Below are 14,769 nucleotides of genomic sequence, written 5' to 3'. Positions count from 1 at the left end.
CCCATGCTGTTTCTAAATTTCTTCACGGTAAATCTCCAGGCCCTGACGGATTTACTATTGAATTCTACAGCCACTTTGCTTCTCTTCTTCTTCCTAAACTTTTACTCTCATTTCAAACTTTCCTTGGAGCGGGTTCCTCTAGCGGTTCTTTTCAACAGGCTTTAATTTGCTTGATTCCCAAAGAGGATAAGGATCACTCCCTATGCAAGAATTACAGACCAATATCTTTGGTCAACACTGACTATAAGATTCTAGAAAAGATACTAGCATTACGCATGGATCCCCTCTTACCGGATCTAATTGGCCCTGAACAATCGGGTTTTGTCAAGGGACGTCTCTCCTCCGATAATTCTCAAGTCTTCCTTAACATACTTAGCAAGGCTTCCTCTCTGGCTCTTCCTTTCGCAGCTATATATTTAGATGCGGAGAAGGCCTTTGATAGGATTGGGTGGGATTTTATGTTTCAGGCTTTGCGTTGGATTGGCATCCCTTCCAAATTTCATTTCTATTGTTTCTTTACATTATTCTGACCCTCAAGCCTCTATTTTTGTTAACAGGATGTCCTCGGACTATTTCTCTTTACATAGGGGGGTTCGGCAAGGTTGCCCCTTATCCCCCTTACTTTTTGTTTTAGCCTTGGAACCCTTCCTTACTAAAATCCGTCTAGATAACAATATCTCTGGTTTTCAATTTGGTTCCCATCAAGTCAAACTCTCGGTTTATGCTGATGATATTCTTTTTTACTGCTCCGATCCTATTACCTCTATTCCCTCCTTTCTTCATCAGGTCTCTTCCTTCTCTGCAGTTTCTGGTTACCGCTTGAACGCAGAAAAGTGTGAAATCTTACCTTTGAATCCTCTTTACCAGAAGCATCTTTTTTCTCAAACAGAATTCTCATGGCAACCATCTAAAATCAAATTCCTGGGGGTTTGGTTTGCTCCTCTTTTATCTGATACTCTTAAACTAAACTTTGATTATATTTACAAGAAAATGGACACGGCTATTACTCGTTGGCATCCGCTCTTTTTGTCCTGGTGGGGCCGGCTCAACTCTATAAAGATGATGTTATCCCCCCTGCTTCTCTATACTATTTCCTTGTTCCCTCTGCACATTCCACTTTCTTTCTTCAAAAAGATTGATTCTTTATTACTGAAATTTCTATGGAACGGTAAACGCCCTCGAATAGCTCTTGCCTTCCTGTGAAAGGACAAAGCTCATTCTGGAGTACGTTTTCCTGATTTTAAAGAGTATCATCGAGCCTTTTCTTTAAAACAATCAATCTGCTGGTTTTCTTCTAATCTTCCTCATTATCCTCCTGTCTGGCTGAGTATGGAATCCTCCTTTATTTTTCCATTTACATTCTGCGAATTCTTGTCCTTTACATCTTCCTTGGCTCGCCTTCGCACGCCTGTTATCTCGCATTCTCGTAATCTTCTTCTACCCTATCTATCTTCATCTTATCCCTCCCTCCTTTCCATCCACGAACAACCAATCTGGAACAATTCACTTCTCAAGATCCGTAATCGCACCGTTTTTTTGAAAACTTGGCATTCTCGAGGAATATGTTGGGTTTCTCAACTAATCTCTCAGGATACTCCTCTCTCCGTCCAGGAACTTCATTCTCTTTTCTCATTACCCGCTTCTGCTCAGTCACAATACACTGCCCTTTATCCAGTCTAAATCTCCTATCTTCGCTCCCTATCACCTTCCACTCTGTTCCTTTAGAACGTAGATCCACTTCCCTATTATTGGAGGCTTCTCCTTCTGCATCTGCTCTGTATAATTCTTTCCGTTTTACCAATGATAGACTTAAATCTCGCATTGAAACTACCTGGGAATCGGATTTTTCTCAGAATTGGCCTGTACTTCTTTGGGATAAAATATGGACTAAACTTCATAAGACCTCTAGAGCTGCTAATACTACCCAAACTTTATATTTAATTTATAACAGAACTTTATTCACTCCACTTGCTTTATCCCGTATTTCACCAGATACTCCCGCTACCTGCTGGTCTTGTCCTTGCCCCTCTGCTGATCTCAAGCATATGCTGTTTGATTGCCCTCCTACTTCCCAGTTCTGGCAGCTAGTTTGGAAGCAAATACTAAAAAAATTCCGGTTCCAGGTCCCCTTTTCCCCATCACAGGTTTTTCTAGGCTCCCTTTCACTGGAGCTTCCTCATTCTCCCAACCACTACCTTTTACTCGACCTCTTCATAGCTGTAGCTTTTCATACCATCACTTCAAACTGGAAACAAGCTGGAAATATTTCCTACCAATCTTGGTGGAATGCGGTCTGTTTCCATCACCATCTAGATACCAATTATGTGTCTCCCATCTCCCTAGCCATCAAACGTGACCTTATTTGGCTTCCTTTGGTAACATATCTTTCTTCCTCTGCTCCTACACATCCCTCTCCAGATTCTAGCACAGTTGAAGTACGCAAACCCCCATGATTTTCTTATTACCTGTTTTTTCCTATTATCCGATTGCTATATTTATTAAGGCTCAATATAATGTATTTTACTTTTTATTTGTACTCACATGATATGTTCATAATTCCTCATGCTTGTTATGCTTACTTTTCATGAAATTGTTATTGTATTGCTTATTTCATCCATCTACTTATTGTAACTCTTATCCCCCCTCCTTCCCCCTCCTCCCCATTCTCTTTATTTTCAAACTTAAAAAAAAAGTATTGGACTTGCAGAGGGGCTGATTAGGTTTGGCTTAGCTGTCTTAGTAAATGTGTCACCTTGTTGGCTTTCGAAGCCAGCTGATTGAGGTGGACATTTGCTTTGGCCCGTTCCGAGAACCAGACCCCCAGGTACTTGTAAGAGGCCACAGAGTGTATTTAAGCATTTCCCAACTGCCACTGCGCTTGCCGTTTCTGATGGTAGGATCCGAAGATGATGACCTTAGTTTTCCCTTTGTTGACTGTTAGGCTATTGGGGATGTTGAAGCTGTTTAGGGCCGTTAAAGCTCTTTGTAGGCCTATCTTCGTGTGGTCCATTATAGCTGTATCATCAGCATACTGTAAAACTGGTAGCCTCAGTCTTCCTAGTCTGGGGGCTACTAGACTGGCACCATTTAGGGCCTCACCCAAATCCGCGGTATATAGATTAAATAGGATGGGGGCCAGCACGCACCCTTGCTTCAGCCCGTTTGCTGTGGCTATTTTGCGAGTGACAGTACGAGTGCTTGTTTTAACCTGCACCCAGGTGGCCTCATATAGTGACATAATTGCCTTCAAAAGTTTTGGTGGTATCCCCCACTTTTCTAACTTCCACCATAGGCGTTTTCTGTCCACTTTGTCAAATGCTGTACTGTAGTCCACAAAGCAGCAGAATAGTGGGGGTGGTTCTTCAAGGTTGCCTTGGCTGAAAGATATGCTAACTCCAGGACGTAGATGCCTTGGACCTGAAACCAGTCTGATCCATGGGTATTAAATTTTCCTCTGCTGCCCATTTTTCTAGGTCGCTGAGTAGTAGGTGTGCATATGCCTTGGCCTCCAAGTTGAGCAGGGCGATGAGTCTGTAGTTCAAAGGCTCTGTGCGGTCACCTTTTTTAAAGATTGGAAACAGTATAGAGCCCCTCCAAGAATCGGGGATTGTAGCGGTCAGGTTGGTGTAATTGAAGAGCGGAGTTAAGAGTGTTGCTCAGAACTCTGATGCATGTTTAAAGACCGGTGCTGGTATCCCGTTGGGCCCCGGTGCACCGTCATTCCTCATACTCTTGATGGTGTTGATGACCTGTCTGATGTTTGTCCAGGTTGGTGTGGTATCATCAACGTCGGCCGGGGAGCTACTACCCCTTGGGTTGTTACCTCGGCTTGAGATGGCTGCTTCTGGCAGGAGGCAGGACTGGTGGAGGTCCTCAGTTAGCTCCGCCTTGTCCGTTGACGAGAGTTCATTACTGGGGACTCTTTCGTATAGCTGTTTTACATGTTGGATCCAATCTTTTTCAGCTACCCCATTTTCTCTCGTTGGCCCTCGGTTGCTTAGCTGATTGATGAATCTCCAGAGTCGTGCAAGGTTCTTTTGTTTGAGGAGGGAGAAAACTTTTAGCCATTGGCTTTCCATGTCTGTTTTTTTAAGTTCCCATAGCTTCTTCCTTAGGGAGGCCCTCAGTTCCGATATTGATGGCCCTACTGTTTGGCAGCCCCCTCTCTTCTCTGCTGCGTGAGCCTTGCGCAGGAGTCGTTTAAGTTCCCGTACGTCCTGAGGGCAGGGGTTCCGATTCTTGGGAGGCACTTTTATCATTGAGTTTTGTGGTTTAGAATTACCAAGTTTGTTTTGTATATCCACAATGATTTGCTCCCATCCTATTGTGGGGGAATAAAATGCAAGCTGACTCCCTTGCTGTATCTGGCCCAGCCATGATTGAAGTTTCCCCTCTGTCTTGTCTGTCCACTTGATTCTCCGCAGGACGGTGTGTGTCTCCTCCCCACTTGACTCCCCAATGGGGTGGTAAAGGGTGGCGGCCGGTATGACCAACTGGAATGAAGCTCTGAATGGCCTGTGGTCGCTATCCTGCCTGTTCACAACTGCAAAGTCAGTCATTCTATCCGCCAGTACTCCACTTATCAAGATGTAGTCGATTCTAGACACGTTCCGGAAAGTGGGCTGTGGCTGCCAGGCGCTCGAGCGAGATGTTTTCTGTGCATGAGTTGATGTCAGTTTGTAGCTGAGGAAAAGGTCGCGCAGGGGAGCCGCCCTTCCTGAACCTTGTGGAAGGGTTTCCAAATTGTCTAGATCTTTTAGGTTGAAGTCCCCTGCTAAAATGACCTGGTGTGTTTTGTATTTATTTAACAAGTCCTCCAGATTTGATGCCAGTGCCTCCAGCTGGTCTTTCATTAGGGTCTGTGTGGGGTTAATGTAGAAGTGTAATACTAGCAGATGGATTGGATGTTTGGTGAGACTCTGACCCCTTATGTGTAGCGCTTGTAGACCGAGTAAATTTGCGTTGATGGTAGTAGCAACAAGGGCATACTCGTGTTTTATGAAAATTGATAGTCCGCCTGTTGGACGACCGAAGATGTTTATTTTTCGTTGCTGGTACTTGGAATTCGTAATACCCGGCCAGAGGGGTGGGGGTCAGGGCCCAGGTTTCTTGGAGGCAGATTAGGTCTCCACATTCCAGGAACTGCTTCAGGTTTTCATTGTTGCAGATTTTGCTAATCCCTGCTATATTCCAGATTACAGTTAATTGTGACTTCGCAGTGATACCGAGCCTGACGTCCCCGCTGGGGTCAGACTTTTGTAGCAGCTAGGAGTGCTGTGTCCTCCTGCTTCCGAGACCCTTTTTCTCAGGGTGGGAGAGATGTTGTGTATGACTCATTGATTATTTTCACATAGGATTCTGATTCCTGTGGGTGCCCTTTGGCCCGTATGGCTTCTGTTTAGGGGACCCAAACTGGTTGTCCCTTTTAGGACAGATCGAGTGGCCTTTCTCCCGCTATCTAGGACCAGGACGAGTGGATATTTTGGGGGTGATAATATCTGATCTTCGATGCCCCACTCTGCGAGTAGGATGGAGTTTTGCTCGATGGCTTGGTGTGTTTCTTTATTCTTCAATCCCACCACGGTGGAGTCTCCGTGTGTGTCCCCTTTCAAACTCACGAATTTCACCCATTCTATATCCCCTGATTGTGTCTTGTCCAAGGTGTCCAGATGTTTGAAGAGACGTAGGAGGTTGCTCCGGTTCAGGATATCATGGTGTCTTGCGCTGGAAAATCTTGGAGTAAGAACCACCTAATAAACGGCTGCAAGTGCGCTCAAATATTGCTCCCCAGCTCCCTTTTTTGTTGCTGCTTCTACTGGAGTGGGCACTGACCTGTAACTGCCTAGGAGGATTGAGGTCGAGCCTCCTTGCGGCCTCTTGGTCTGGTCATCATTGATCCTAGTTGAGAGCTGGGGGCTTGTTTGAGGTTGATGCAGATTGGCTGCTTGTGGCACGGATATGGACAGACTTGGCTGTGAGGGCTGTCTTGGCACTAATAGGCGTGTTCCGGCCATTGGCTGATTTACCATTGGGGTAGTTTGCATTACTGGTGGCTTTTCACCCTTTGAGCTAGGGGGGGCTTGATGGTGTTGTTTGTTTGTGTTGCTCTCCCTTTGGTGGGGAGACCGGGGAATCCTTTTGCCCCCGTTTTTATCTGTGAATATTGGATATAGCTGAGTTGCTTTTGCTTTTGTCCCCTCCTTCAAAGGTGGATGCTTGAGCTTCAGTAGCTGTGGTTGTCTCACTTTTAGCTTTAATTTTTTCTGTTGCTTTTTTAGCTTCTTTTTTGCTCTCCTTGACAGTGGGGGATTCTGTGTGTCTGTTGTACATGACGAGTCTTCCGGCCTGGCTGTTCCGATGTCATCACTGTCCCTGTAGTTTGGGCTTTTGGGAAGTTATGGGTTCTGGTGAGCTGCTGACTGACGTGATGGTCGTGTGCTCTACGCTTTTGCCGCTGTAAGCTGTATCATTCATCCCCGTTGGGGCCCATAGTGTCCGTGTCACCTTCGGGGTGTGACTGTTTTGCTTTGACCGCTCTAATTTGTTGTTTAACATTGGTACCGCTGATCTCCCTTTCGCTATTTCCATTATTTCAGCTAGAACCTCAGGCAGAGAAGCCCACTTCTCGATGAGGTCGGAGCAGCGGCAAGAGCAGACCCCCCTGTTGGAAAGCTCATACTGGGGGATCCTATTAGCCAGGGCCTCCACCTTGAAGCTTACATCTGCTAATCGCCCAGCTATTGCCTGTAGGAGGTCTATCTGTAGTTCCATCTTGGTGGATTGCCACAGGAGAGCTTTGTTGGTGGCACTGTTTGTCTCCCACTGAGATGGGTTGTCTGTGGTCGTGTCTGTACTGCTATTGCGGGCAGGATTCTCAGCTTTCATTTTGTGGGCCCAAAGAGATTCTTGGGGCCACGATGAAATAGGGGTTAGATCGAGGGTTCTTTCGATCTTTTGTTCGAGGTTGTAAAGAAAGGAGCCTGTAAGCTCCCCAACGGCTGGCAGCACTGAAACAGGGAAATCCGGTTGGAGGAAAGTTAAATTAAGATTCTTAAACTGATGTTCATGATCGTACTGGGAGATGCTTGAACCCGGATTCTGAGGAGATTTGCACTATTGTATTTGCGGTGGGTCCGCTTTCAGTGGGACTGTAACTGTGGTCTTGTTGCTTGTGATGTTCTGCGTCTCATCTGTGGACTGTGGGGGAGAACTGACCCATTGTTGTCCTGCTGTTAGCTTTGGGTGTGGATGACCATGGGCTATGCTGACCTGTGCACTGGCCTGTTCCTGGATGGCCCTGGGTTCCTCGCAGAAAGGCGTCGCAACTTCAAGAGTGCAATTGGAGTTGGACAATAGTCCACTGTGAATGTGTGTGCTGCTGTCTTGAGCCGGGTCTGGGGTGCCGGAGGTAGTAGTCTGGCTGGAGCTGTGGTTGCTATTTTGGCGATCCCTTTTCTTGAAAAAGTTTGTGATCGTTCCTCTTTGGTCTGCCTCTTGTGGCCTTTCGTTTGGGCTGACAGTTAGTGATTTACTCCTTGTCATCCAAATTGTTTTACTGGTTGGTGATTGAGTCGTAGGGCTTTTTTCGGGAGACGTCGCCTGGCGGCCCTTCCTTTTGGCCCCCATGACCAAGTGTCCTCCTGGTATTTACCTTACCGCTGGTGGACAGCGTTACTCCGGGGCTTTGCCTTCCCTGTGGTATGGCCTTGCCTTGCAATGATGGGAAAACAGCTGAGGCGGCGTTTGGTCGTGGAGGTAGGAGGTAGGAGGTAGGAGACAGGAGTGACTGCTGCTGTTACTGCTTGGCAGCCGAGGCTTGGCTACCAAGGGCTGTGGCTGCTTACGTAGTGTTTTAACCTTGCCGGTTCAGCGTATATGGGCAAAGCACTGAACATGAGGGGCTGAGGTCAGCTCTGGGAGAGACTCGGGTGCTGCTGTTGTTGCCGATCAGCGATTGCGTCGTGGCGCCCTTTTATCTCCATTTGGGGTTTGAGCAGTCTATTGAGCAGAGTTTAAATGTATCCAATCTGCATCCAGTCTGTTTAAATGTTCATCGGTTGAAACACTGTTGAGCTACAGTTGTGGCAATAATGACAGGCTGCGGGGTGATTGAGGTGGTTGAGGCAATTGTCTCACCTGCCGAGCTGGGTGCAGGTTGAAGGTTGACAGAACCCTGCGCGCTGTTCCGGGACGGTCTCTGGTCTTTGGTCTCTCCGGCGCCGTTCACTCCTTCACTTCTTGCGCCTTAGGCATGGGGGGTGACCACGCAGGCCTAGCCGCTTAGCTGCAACCGGCTACCCCCCTCCGTGCCCCCCTCTGTGAGGCCGGGTAGACTGAGCCAGGGACTGAAGTCAAGTCAAGTCAAGTCAGAGAATTTATATAGCGCACTACATACCCAGAGGGTCTCAAGGCGCTTAGGAAGGGGAGGAGGATTACTTGTCAAATATCCACATTTTAAGTTGCTTTCTGAATGCTAGGTGGTTCTGGGTAAGGCGAAGGTAAGTGGGGAGTGAGTTCCATGTTTTAGCAGCCAGGTATGAGAAGGATCTGCCTCCCATGGTGGTCTTGTTGATGCGAGGTACAGTGGCGAGGGCTTGGCTGGAAGAACGTAGTTGGCGGGAGGGGGTGTAGAAGGACAGTCGTGAGTTGAGGCATTCTGGTCCGATGTCGTAGAGTGATTTGTGTGCGTGGGTTAGCAGTCGGAAAGTGATTCTCTTATTGACGGGTAGCCAGTGGAGGTCTTTCAGGTGATCAGAGATGTGTTCGTTGCGCGGGATGTTTAATATGATTCTGGCTGAGGCGTTTTGGATTCGCTGGAGTTTCTTCTGGAGTTTAGCGGTAGTACCTGCGTAGAGGGTGTTTCCGTAGTCCAGTCGGCTCGTGACCAGAGCATGGGTGACTGTTTTCCTGGTTTCGGTGGGGATCCAGTGAAATGTTTTTTTGAGCATGCGAAGAATGTTGAAGCAGGATGAGGATACGGCGCTGACTTGTCTGTTCATTGAAAGTGAAGAATCCAGGATAACGCCTAGGTTCCGTGCGTGGTCTGTCGGGATGGGTGCTTTTCCAAGGGCTTCCGGCCACCAAGAGTCGTCCCATGCAGAGGGGGATGTACCTAGGATGAGGACTTCTGTTTTATCTGAGTTCAGTTTCAGACGGCTGTGTTTCATCCATTCAGCAACTTCTTTCATTCCTTCGTGTAGGTTAGTTTTGGCGGTGCTGGGGTCCTTGGTGAGAGAAAGGATTAGTTGAGTGTCATCCGCGTAAGAGATGATGTTGAGGTTGTGTTGGCGGGCGATGGCCGCGAGGGGGCTCATGTATACGTTGAAGAGGGTGGGGCTGAGTGAGGATCCTTGTGGTACGCCACAGATGACTTCAGTGGCCTCGGACTTGAATGGTGGAAGGCGGACTCTCTGGGTTCTTCCGGTGAGGAACGAGGTGATCCATTCAAGTGCTTTTCCTTGTATTCCGATGTTACTGAGGCGTTGTAAGAGGGTGCTGTGGCAGACTGTGTCGAATGCTGCAGAGAGGTCGAGGAGGATGAGGGCGACTGTGTCTCCATTGTCCAGTAGAGTTCGAATGTCGTCTGTTGCTGCGATGAGGGCGGTTTCAGTGCTGTGTTTTGCTCGGAAGCCAGATTGTGAGGAGTCGAGGGATTTGTTGGCTTCGAGGAAAGCGGCGAGCTGGTTGTTGACAGCTTTCTCGATAACTTTGGCCGGGAATGGAAGGAGTGAGATGGGGCGGTAGTTTTTGAGTTCGGTGGGGTCTGCTGTGGGTTTTTTCAGAAGGGCGGTGAGTTCAGCGTGTTTCCAGTTTTCCGGGAAGGTGGCGGAGTTGAAGGAGCAGTTGATGACGTCTCGGAGGTGCGGTGCTATGACGGAGTCTGCTTTGTTGAAGATGTGGTGAGGACATGGGTCTGTGGGGGATCCTGAGTGGATGGAGTTCATCAGGCGGATGGTGTCCTCAGTGGAGATTGGGCTCCAGTCGTTAAGGGTGTTCGCGGGGGGAGAATGTTCAGCATATGGTTGGGTGGGTTGGTTTCCGGGTTGGTTGTCGAAGCTGTTGTGGATGTCTGCAATCTTGTTGTGGAAGAATGAGGCTAGGGAGTCGCAGAGGGCTTGAGAGGGGGTGATGTCGTTGGAGTTGGCCGAGGGATTGGAAAATTCCTTGACGATGTTGAAAAGTTCCTTGCTGTTGTGGGCGTTGTTGTCAAGTCGATCCTTAAATGCTGTTTTCTTGGCCTTTCGGATTAGTTGGTGGTGAGTGCGGGTGGCGTTTTTGAAGGCGACCTTGGTGCTGGTGGTTGGGTCTTTTTTCCAGGCCTTTTCAAGGGAGCGGCAGAGTTTCTTGGACTTCTTAAGATCATCGTTGAACCATGAGGCCTTCTTGTTGCCAGGTTTGCTTTGACGTTTTTTCAGTGGTGCTAAGGTGTCGGCGGTGTTGGATAACCATAGGGTGAAGTTGGCGGCGGCTTGGTCTGGGTTAGAAGAGTGGGCTGGGGTGTTTAGAAGGAGCGATGAGGAGATCTGGTCGATGGTGATTTTGTTCCAGTTTCTTTGCAGAGTTGGTTGGAGGTGGTTGGTGGGTTTTGGCTTGTTGTAGGTGAAGTGAACACAGCTGTGGTCAGTCCAGAGGAGATCCGTAGTGTGGCTGAAGGAGACATGATTGCTGGAGGTGAAGATGGGGTCGAGTGTGTGACCTGCGATGTGGGTGGGGGAAGTGACCAGTTGTTTAAGTCCGAGGTTGGCGAGGTTGTCCAAGAGGGTGGTGGTGTTGCGGTCATTGATCTTTTCAAGGTGAAAGTTGAGGTCTCCCAGAAGGATGTATTCTTTGGAGGGGAGCGCGTGTGGAGTGATGAAGTCCGCGATGTCTTCACTGAATTTTGCGCGGGGTCCTGGTGGTCTGTAGAGGAGGGTGCCTCTGAGTGTGGTCTTGGGGTCGATGTGGATCTGGAAGTGGAGGTGTTCGGAGTTTGCGAGGTTGGCGTCAGAGCTGGTTGAGATGCGGATTGATTTCTTATGGACGATAGCGATTCCTCCTCCTGTGTGGCCGGTACGGTCTTTGCGAGTGATCTTATAGTCTTCAGGGATGGCAATGGTGATGTCTGGGGCGGAAGAGGTGTTCATCCATGTTTCCGTTAGGAAGGCGACGTCTGGAGAGATGGTGTCTAGTAGATTCCATAGGTCAATGGCGTGTCTGTGGACCGAGCGGGTGTTGAGAAGGATGCATTGTAGGTGGTTGGGGTCGGGAATCTGTGGTGTGGTCGTAACGGAGATGTTGTCGGTGCCGCTGAATTTGCAGGAGTAGCAGGAGAAAGGTCCATGGGTGTGTCCAGGAGCAGCTTGGACGCAGTTGGGGGCGCGACCGGGGTTGAGGGCTAGGAGGGTGGTGGCATTGTAGGTGATGCGAGAGAGCTGGGCAGCGCGAGGGGCAGGGGGACTGGCGCTGGGCGCGGTCCAGGCGCAGACGGGCGTAGACGGGCTTACCTTTGGCGCACCTTTGGCGCGGATTGGGCGCGGTCGCTGCGCGTGGACGCTGCGCGCAGGAACAGCTGTCATATATGGGGAGTGGAGGGGGAGGGGCGAGGGCGACTAAGCTGGGAGGCGGGGCGGGCACACGAGGACAACAACAAGCAAAATGGAGGCGGAGGGGGGAGCAAACTAGAGGTGAACGCGCTGGCAGACTTTCAACAGCGCTATAACATACACAGAGCGCAAATTAAACAAAGCGCTAAAGCAGCACACAGTAAGCAAAATTGAATGGCAATATTGAGAGGAGAAGCAAAGGAGGCAATGCAGCGTTACGATACCAGATACACTGGGAGCGACCACTCAGCTCGTGCGAGAGGAGCGAGTCACGGCGCCTATGGGGAGAGGAGCGCTATTTCTGCTCAGTGGGAGGGCGACTCAGCTGGGAGGCGGGGCGGGCACACGAGGACAACAACAAGCAAAATGGAGGCGGAGGGGGGAGCAAACTAGAGGTGAACGCGCTGGCAGACTTTCAACAGCGCTATAACATACACAGAGCGCAAATTAAACAAAGCGCTAAAGCAGCACACAGTAAGCAAAATTGAATGGCAATATTGAGAGGAGAAGCAAAGGAGGCAATGCAGCGTTACGATACCAGATACACTGGGAGCGACCACTCAGCTCGTGCGACAGGAGCGAGTGGGTGCAATTAAGCATGGGCGGAAAATCCGTTTCGCTCGCGGATTTTGCGGATTTTCGGTAAATTCGCAATCCGCGAGATTCGCGAATCTCCCGCAAAATCCGCAAATCCGCGAGCAGCGGATTTTGCTCGCACTGTTCGCACTGTTCGCGTGAGTTTGCGGCTTCCCAGTACAACTTCGCGCCCCGCGAATAAGTGCAAAATTGCTGAAATACGATCTTAGCAAAACTGAAACTACTTACCAGGTTCAAAAGTTCAGGCTCATCATTAGTAGCCATTTCCTGTAGTGCTTCCTGAGGGGCCCCTCCAGAGTTCAGTTGCCAGTTGCAACTATTATGTGACCCTGCTCTGAACCTCAGAATAGTTACACATATGCCACAAAGGTCCTGAATTACAGCTAAAGGAGACAAGCAGGAGCCAGGCTGGAAGTTCAAATCCATTAATCAGCCCCTAATTCATTATTGTCAGTTGGGGCAGGGCAGGTGTTGTAACTAATTTTGCAACAATGAAAGCACTTAGCAAGTGCAAAAGATCACTAATCAGGAAGCACTAAGGAAGCAGGTGCCAGCTAAAAAACATATTCTGTGACACATTAATCAGCCCCAAATTAATTCAGGTCACTTGAGGCAGGGAAGGTGTGCTTGCGTTGCCACAATAATGTACACTGACTGGACAACCAGAGGGTGCTGTGATGAAACAGAGGGTGGCATGGGTGGGCCAGAGGGTGGCATGAGTAGTCAGAGAGTGGCAGTGGTGACAGAGAGTGGCAGTGATGAAGAAGAGTGTCCCAAACAGGCTGGACACGTAGAAACAACAAGTTCGCGAAACTTGCGACCCGACAGGTAAGTTCGCAATTTGCGACATTGTACAAAACCCTCGCGAACTGGCAGAAACCCGCGCAAACACAAAAAAAAAAAAATCCGCAAATTCGCGAGAATTCGCGGATTTTGCGGATTGCGAGTTCGCAAATCTGCAAAATTCGCGAACGCGAGATTCGCAAAATTTGCCCATGCTTAGGGGCAATGCAGGCAGGAGTGCGACAGCCTTATAGCCACTGGTCACTGCCTGACCGTTACTGTGGCATCCGCTGTGACTCTCACTGCAGCAGCTCTCACAGCAGCTCTCACCCCCTGCTGGTCTAGCAGGTCTAGCGGCTCTCCGTGCTCACGCCGCTCGCTGCGGCTCTTTGGGGGGAGACGCGAGGAGAGGAGGTAGGGAGATAGGGAGGTCAAAGGGGATCACCTCCGGAACGTCGAAACGCTGAGCACTGCCACGGCTCCCACTGCGACTGCTCTCACCTCCTGTGGGTGTAGTGGCTCCCACCGCGGCTCTCCGTGCTCATGTCGCTCTTTAGCTTTTTTGGGAGGGGAGACGAGGGGAGGTAGGGAGGTAGGGAGGCGGAGAAGGATCACCTCTGAGACGCCAAAACACAGCTCCGCCGAAACTCTCCACCTTCTCTCTGGTTCCCTGTGACTCTCTGGCACTGGCTCTGCTCTGCTCAACTGGCGCTTTATAAATAAAGAAATAAAAATTCAGCATTGATTAGTTAACTGAGTATTTGTATGGGAGTGTGAAAGTGTGTGTGGATCGGTGGGGGGTGTGACTGCCCAAAGATGTGTGAATAGTTGATTCAGTAGGTATATAAGGTTAAGACTACATGTTATAACAGTTGTTTGGGTGAGTGAATATCTTTATGGGTGTTGTGATGAGCAAATATATCTCTCAATGGTACATGTCCAACAAACTAGAAAAAGAAAAGGCAGTGTATGTGACGGTTGTTGTCTATAAATAAGTATACATAAGACTCAGTGATTGTATGAGTGACTGTATGGATAACTGCATACTTGTAATAGTGATTTTATAACACACTAAGTATGAATTACTATCTATATGAATAAATGAAGTGATGTTTGTATAAGTGTGTAGTTGAGTAAATGTAAGTATGATCCATTGTTTGCATAAGTGGGTAGGATGACTGCATAAGGGTTGTGTGCTGGTGTGTAATGTTGATATAGGTGTATAAGTACATTTGATAGTGATCTATTGATCATTGACAGCATGTATGAGTGAATCTATAGGTAAGTGATTAGATGTGTGTGTAGATCTCAGAATCACAGAGGGGTTTTTAGAAACTTGTATTGGTGTGTCAATGGATTCAAATATGGTACTTTATGAGTGATGAAAGGTTATACTAGTGTATGATGAGGTGTATCTGATTGTCACATGGATGATGTCATCAGTAATGTCATTTGAGATATTATCAGCGATGTCATCAGTGATGCCACTTACCATGTCATGAATGATGTAATATGTGACATCATCAACAGTGGATTGCGGGTGCACGAGTTATAGTTAGCAGAACTAACTATAACGGAGGAATTTCAAGGGTTTTGTATGAGTGAAATGTCCAGCTAACTGTAACAGCCCTGAACCCTATGGTTTTTTCAGTAAATTTCTAAGGTTTTTTAAATGCTAATTCCTAACTAAAACATGTCTGAAACCTATAGTTTTTTCAGTAAATTTTGAAGGTTTTTCAAATGATAGTTTTTAAATGTAACAATAGTTATATCTATTTTTTTATACTGATTTTCTACAGTTTTTTAA

The sequence above is a fragment of the Lissotriton vulgaris genome, chromosome 4_1 (genome assembly GCF_964263255.1).
Source record: "Lissotriton vulgaris chromosome 4_1, aLisVul1.2, whole genome shotgun sequence".
In the NCBI taxonomy this organism is placed as follows: Eukaryota; Metazoa; Chordata; class Amphibia; order Caudata; family Salamandridae; genus Lissotriton; species Lissotriton vulgaris.
The sequence above is the reverse complement of the archived record's forward strand: the minus strand, read 5'-3'. Positions refer to the sequence as shown.